This window comes from Lolium perenne, chromosome 4 (assembly GCF_019359855.2).
Source record: "Lolium perenne isolate Kyuss_39 chromosome 4, Kyuss_2.0, whole genome shotgun sequence".
Classification (NCBI taxonomy): domain Eukaryota; kingdom Viridiplantae; phylum Streptophyta; class Magnoliopsida; order Poales; family Poaceae; genus Lolium; species Lolium perenne.
Window position 1 is genome coordinate 130,453,889 of NC_067247.2, and position 7,029 is coordinate 130,460,917.

Below are 7,029 nucleotides of genomic sequence, written 5' to 3' on the forward strand. Positions count from 1 at the left end.
GGAGACTCCCCTTGCAGCGTGTCTTGATCTCCTCGGCAACGGCGCCAGAAAAAGAGCTTGATACGCGTACAGCACGCGTCCGTTGGGAACCCTAAGAGGAAGGTGTGATGCGTACAGCAGCAAGTTTTCCCTCAGTAAGAAACCAAGGTTTATCGAACCAGTAGGAGTCAAGAAACACGTTGAAGGTTGATGGTGGCGGAGTGTAGTGCGGCGCAACACCAAGGATTCCGGCGCCAACGTGGAACCTGGACAACCCAATCAAAGTACTTTGCCCCAACGTAACAGTGAGGTTGTCAATCTCACCGGCTTGCTGTAACAAAGGATTAGATGTATAGTGTGGAAGATGATGTTTGCTAAGAACAGTAGAATGAGTATTGCAGTAGATTGTATTTGATGTAAAAGAATGGACCGGGGTCCACAGTTCACTAGTAGTGTCTCTCCAATAAGAATAAGCATGTTGGGTGAACAAATTACAGTTGGGCAATTGACAAATAAAGAGGGCATGACAATGCACATACATATAATGATGAGTAGTGTGAAATTCAATTGGGCATTACGACAAAGTACATAAACCGCTATCCAGCATGCATCTATGCCTAAAAAGTCCACCTTCAGGTTAGCATCCGCACCCCTTCCAGTATTAAGTTGCAAACAACAGACAATTGCATTAAGTATGGTGCGTAATGTAATCAACACAAATATCCTTAGATAAAGCATTGATGTTTTATCCCTAGTGGCAACAATACATCCACAACCTTAGAACTTTCTGTCATTGTCCCAGATTAAATGGAGGCATGAACCCACTATCGAGCATAAATACTCCCTCTTGGAGTTACAAGTATCAACTTGGCCAGAACCTCTACTAGCAACGGAGAGCATGCAAGATCATAAACAACACATATATGATAGATTGCGGAAGGGTAGGTCAGGGGGCGTCACGAGGGGCCCACACAACAGGGCGGCACGGGCCCTGGCCTGGTCGCACCGCCTTAGTGTGGCGCCACCTCGTGGCCCCACTTCGTATCTCATCCGGTCTTCTGGAAGCTTCGTGGAAAAATAAGACCCTGGGCATTGATTTCGTCCAATTCCGAGAATATTTTCTTTGTAGGATTTCTGAAACCAAAACAGCAGAAAACAGCAACTGGCTCTTCGGCATCTTGTCAATAGGTTAGTGCCGGAAAATGCATAAATATGACATAAAGTGTGTATAAAACATGTGTGTATCATCATAAAAGTAGCATGAAACATAAGAAATTATAGATACGTTGAAGACGTATCAGGGTTCCCATGGGCCCCGTGTGGTTGTACGCTCAGTCTTGGTTCCGAAGGCGAGAACTCAGCTCCTAGTATCGGCGAGAACAAGTCAAATCACCACATCCCCATGTGGCGGCCCATCCAAGCCTTTAACTAGTTTATTATCATCACCGATCTTACCACGTCATCCTATCTTACTAGGTTCATTCGCAGCTCTGATTCATCAACCGGATGGATCAAAATTCGTCAACTAAGCATGGCTAAGCATATTCGATATAATGGCTGTAGCGATGCACACATAGCTCAAACCTAGTCTTGCTGGGAGCAGTGGATCAGAGTATTTAGGCTACAAGGATGATAAATGAACACACATAGGATAACTATATCTGCCGATAAAACATATTGGAAAGTGTATGCAATATGTAGGAACCAGAAGTAAAAGCATTTCAAAATCATAATATGAACCAGGCTAGGGCTTGCCTTTGTCCCTGACAAACCAATGTGGATCTTCGGAGATCCCATGCTTGACTTGTTCGTCGATGGACAATTATTGAGTTGCGTCGTTGTCAATCTTCATCGTCTCGGGCACTTGCTCTATCGATCGCGAAGAAGCAAATACCGGAAAGATAAAACAACAATCAGCACATGGCATAATGCAATGCGCATACAAGAATGATGACATGACATGTTAATTAGGTACTGAAACTAACCTTAAGACGTGTTCATCAATTTAAATGGAGTTCAAATACTGTAGAGAGAGCATTTGAATTAACTCCATGATTACATAAAAGAGTTTTTTTGTTCTTCTATTATAAACAGTAGTTTAAGTTGTTTAATGATGCATGATTTCAAAACAAACAGATAGAGGACATTTTTATGAACAGTTCGATATCTTATTTGCATTTTTCTGAATTCATATGAAAAAGTTATGGATTTTACAAGTTTCGATTATTTTCTGAAAACGGAAAACAGCAGGACACGAAAATTAGTCTTTTAAATTCTCTGAAATTATCTCACGAATTTTGTTACTCCGTACTAAGCACGAAGTTTAGAAGTTGAGTACTGAAGTTCTTAGACTAAAAACCTGGGCACATAAACTAGTTTAACCATTAGGTCAAGTTGTTGCCTTCCTGGGCTGTAGTTCTTATAAGAATCTGAACCTAGCCACTGAAGTACAAATACTACTCTGATCACTGACATCTTCCTGCTGGTTGTTTAATTTTGAGTTGACATGGTTCAGGTTGGCTAGTATTTGCACAGCGATAAAGGGATTTTCAGTAGGGGATAAACAAGACAGTAGTAAATGTAATCAGGAATTGGTCATTTTGGTTCTTCGCTACCAGAATGAGGACATCAGACTCTGACTAGCTGAAGTTCAGAATTCGTGTACCAGGAGACCGCTCCAGGCTCCAGCCAAATACTAGAAGGATTCCAAATTGAAACGAACTCGGTACTATACTGCAGTTCTCTCTGGTCAACCATGGACTCGGTGATTGAGTGCAAACAGGAACCCAGCATGGCGCGCGTTGTATGCACCTCGTCAAGGTGAACTTAATAGAAGCGGTGCTGCCAGCTTTTGGTCATCGGAACGTGGCCGGCGACGATGTACGGCAGCGGCGCGGGCAGGCTCACGTGGCGGGAGTGAAACAGAGGGGGAGGGAGTGAAGCGCGAGCACTGGGAGACTCAGAAGCTCACCGTGAGCGCTTCGGTGGTGTCGTTGAGGTCGGAATCGACCGAATCGACGGCGACCCGACGTCGGGCGGGCGAGCTCGTCGGCGACGAACCACGTCGAGGGAGCTCGATTCCTTCGTACAGAGGGCTCAGGGAGGCTAGGTGGAGCTCCAGGGATGCTCGGCCGGACGAGGGGATGCTCGGAGTGGCGGCGATGGACGGAGACTGTGGGGGCTAGGGTTTGGTCTCCCTGGGGATTTTGCGGGAGAGATAGAGAGACCGGAAGGATGAGGACGAGGGGAGATATAAGGAGGGCGCTGTGGTGCTTATCCCCTCTCCAGGTGACGGCGGGCGGCGGCTCGAATCGCTTCGCGGACGAATGACATCAGCAGGGAGGATGGAGGTAGAAGACAAGGGGCGAATTTGCAAAAGCCCCCCTAACTTTTGGGATTTTCTAGGAAATTTTAAAGCAGCCATAAATTTGGAGGATTTGGTGAATCAAACCTATTTCTAAAATCACCAAAAGTATCCAGAGATGTTACTGAGGTATTTTAGAAGGTTCACACAACTTTGGTTTTGAATGTCTTAACAATTTGAGAGAATCAAATTACGTAAAGATTTGCACACATTAAGATTTTCACAATTGTTTTCATTGTGACATTTTTTAAGTAAATAATATGATGTTGATGATGCACAAACAAACCCTAATTAGGTTTAGCTAAAACAGGGGTGTTACATCAGCGACGTGTTTTCGGAGGAGGTACCCGCAGGTGATGTCTACGGGTGCTTCTATTCTTGTAGACAGTGTTGGGCCTCCAAGAGCAGAGGTTTGTAGAACAGCAGCAAGTTTCCCTTAAGTGGATCACCCAAGGTTTATCTAACTCAGGGAGGAAGAGGTCAAAGATATCCCTCTCAAGCAACCCTGCAACCACAAAGAAAGAAGTCTCTTGTGTCCCCAACACACCTAATACACTTGTCAAATGTATATGTGCACTAGTTCGGCGAAGAGATAGTGAAATACAGGTGGTATGAATGTATATGAGCAGTAGTAACGGCACCAGAAAATAGCTTGATGCTACAACTGGCGTGTGGTTGATGGTGGAAATATTGCAGGCAGTACAGATGCAGTAGAACAGTAAACAAGCGGTGATTAAAGTATTTGGGAACAAGGCCTAGGGATTATACTTTCACTAGTAGACACTCTCAACATTGGTCACACAACAGAATAAATAGATAAATGCTATACTCTACACTCTCTTGTTGTATGATGAACACCACTAATTGTGTAAGATTACACGAACCCTCAATGCCGGAGTTAACAAGCTCCACAATATTCGATATTCATGTTTAAATAACCTTAGAGTGCACGATAGATCAACACAACTAAACCAAGTACTAACATAGTATGCACACTGTCACCTTCACACTATGAAAGGAGGAATAGATCACATCAATACTATCATAGCAATAGTTAACTTCATAATCTACAAGAGATTACAATCATAACCTACGCCAAGTACTACACGATGCACACACTGTCACCATTACACCGTGGAGGAGGAATAGAGTACTTTAATAACATCACTAGAGTAGCACATAGATAAATAGTGATACAAAACTCATATGAATCTCAATCATGTAAGGCAGCTCATGAGATCATTGTATTGAAGTACATAGGAGAGAGATGAACCACATAGCTACCGGTACAGCCCTTAGCCTCGATGGAGAACTACTCCCTCCTCATGGGAGACAGCAGTGTTGATGAAGATGGCGGTGGAGATGGCAGCGGTGTCGATGGAGAAGCCTTCCGGGGGCAGTTCCCCGTCCCGGTGGCGTGCCGGAACAGAGACTCCTGTCCCCCAGATCTTGGCTTCGCGATGGCGGCGGCTCTGGATGGTTTCTCGTACCGTGGCTTTTCCGTCTCGAAGATTTAGGTCAGGGACCTTTATATAGGCGAAGAGGCGGAGTCGGAGGGTCGACGAGGCGATGTCACAGTAGGGCGGCGCGGCCCACCCCCTGGCCGCGCCAGCCTACTGTGTGGTGGGCCTGTGGGCCCCCTCTGGCGGCTCTCGGGTGTTCTGGAAGCTTCGTCCAATTCTAAGACTCTGGGCGTTGATTTCGTCCAATTCCGAGAATATTTCCTTACTAGGATTTCTGAAACCAAAAACAGCAGAAAACAGGAACTAGCACTTCGGTATCTCGTCAATAGGTTAGTTCCAGAAAACGCATAAAATCATCATAAAGTGTGAACAAAACATGTAGGTATTGTCATAAAACAAGCATGGAACATAAGAAATTATCGATACGTTGGAGACGTATCAGTAGGACAACACCATTTCGTGGTATTGAGCATCAAATTGACTTGATCCCCGGAGCTTCGCTACCCAATAGGGCACCATATAGAACCAATCCCGAAGAGACAAAGGAGATATAGAAGCAAGTACAAGCGCTACTCGACAAAGGTTATATCCGCATAAGCCTTAGTCCTTGTGATGTTACTGTTATTCTAGTTCCTAAGAAAGATGGTACATGGCGTATGTGCGTAGATTGTAGAGTGATAAACAATATTACTATTCGATATCGTCATCCTATTCCCCGTTTAGAGGATATGCTAGATGAATTGAGTGGTGCTGTTGTTTTCTCTAAAACTGATTTGCGTAGTGGTTATCATCAAATTAGGATGAAAGAAGGGGATGGATGGAAAATAGCCTTTAAAACAAAATTTGGTTTATATGAGTGGTTAGTAACGCCTTTTGGTTTGACTAATGCACCTAACACTTTCATGAGACTGATGAACCATGTTTTGCGTGATTTTATTGGCAAATTTGTGGTTGTGTATTTTGATGACATATTAATCTACAGCCGCAATGAATCTGATCATACTATACATATTAGACATGTTTTGCAAGTGTTGCTTGATAATAAACTCTATGGTAACCTTCAGAAGTGCACATTTTGCAAAGATAAGGTCATATTTCTGGGTTATGTTGTCTCTAAGCATGGAGTAGAAGTAGATGTGTCTAAAATTGAAACTATTCAAAATTGGCCTACTCTCATGAATGTGAGTCAAGTAAGGAGTTTTCATGGTCTAGCTGGGTTTTATAGAAGATTTGTGCCCAACTTTAGTACTATTGCTGCACCCTTGAATGATTTGACTAAAAATGGTGTTGTCTTTGAGTGGGGCGCAGCCCAAGAAAATGCTTTTGATGAACTGAAACGATTGTTAACTTCTGCACCGTTGCTTGCACCACCTGATTTCAATAAGCAATTTGAGATTGAATGTGATGCTAGTGGTATTGGAATTGGTGGTGTGTTGATGCAAGAGGGTCGCCCAATTGCATTGTTTTCTGAGAGACTTTCTGGTGCTGAGCTGAACTATCCTATATATGATAAAAAATTATATGCTTTAATTAGAGTTCTTGAGGTTTGGCAACATTACTTGTGGCCAAAAGAATTTATCATACATTCTGATCATGAAGCTTTAAAATATCTGAAAGCTCAATATACTTTGCATAAGCGTCTTGCTAAGTGGGTCGAGTTCATTGAGTCTTTTCCATACATTATTAAGCATAAGAAGGGAAATGATAATATTGTTGTTGATGCTCTATCTAGGAAGAATATGCTATTAACTCAACTTGATGTTAAAATTCCTGGATTAGAAGTACTATGTGATTTATATTCCACTGATCATGATTTTGCTGAACCATATCGCTTGTGTGCTATTGGTAAAGCATGGGAAAAATATCACATACATGATGGGTTCTTGTTTAGAGCTAACAAACTATGTGTTCCAGAATCGTCTGTGCGTTTTCTCTTATTGCAGGAATCTCATGCTGGAGGTTTGATGGGTCACTTTGGACGTGAGAAGACGCTACTAATGCTCGTTGATCAATTTTATTGGCCAAAGATGAGGCGGGATGTGGACAGATATGTAAGGAGGTGCATTACTTGCAACAAGTCCAAGTCCAAGCTGAAGCCTCACGGTTTGTATACTCCCTTACCGGCACCTACTACACCTTGGGAGAATATTAGTATGGATTTGGTATCGGGTTTGCCGCGTACTAAGAGAGGCCATGATTCTATATTTGTGGTAGTGGATAGAT

The 7,029-nt window shown here is 43.2% G+C and overlaps 1 long non-coding RNA gene across 1 annotated transcript; it reads right to left on the bottom strand.

The window, feature by feature from the left end:
- Positions 1-640: 640 nt before the first annotated feature.
- On the bottom strand, positions 641-3,290 carry LOC127293907 (uncharacterized). The gene is made up of 2 exons (XR_007846224.2): positions 2,951-3,290; positions 641-1,848 (listed from the first exon to the last, which is right to left on the bottom strand). It is a non-coding gene; the product is annotated as an uncharacterized lncRNA (long non-coding RNA).
- Between the last annotated feature and the right edge of the window lie 3,739 nt (positions 3,291-7,029).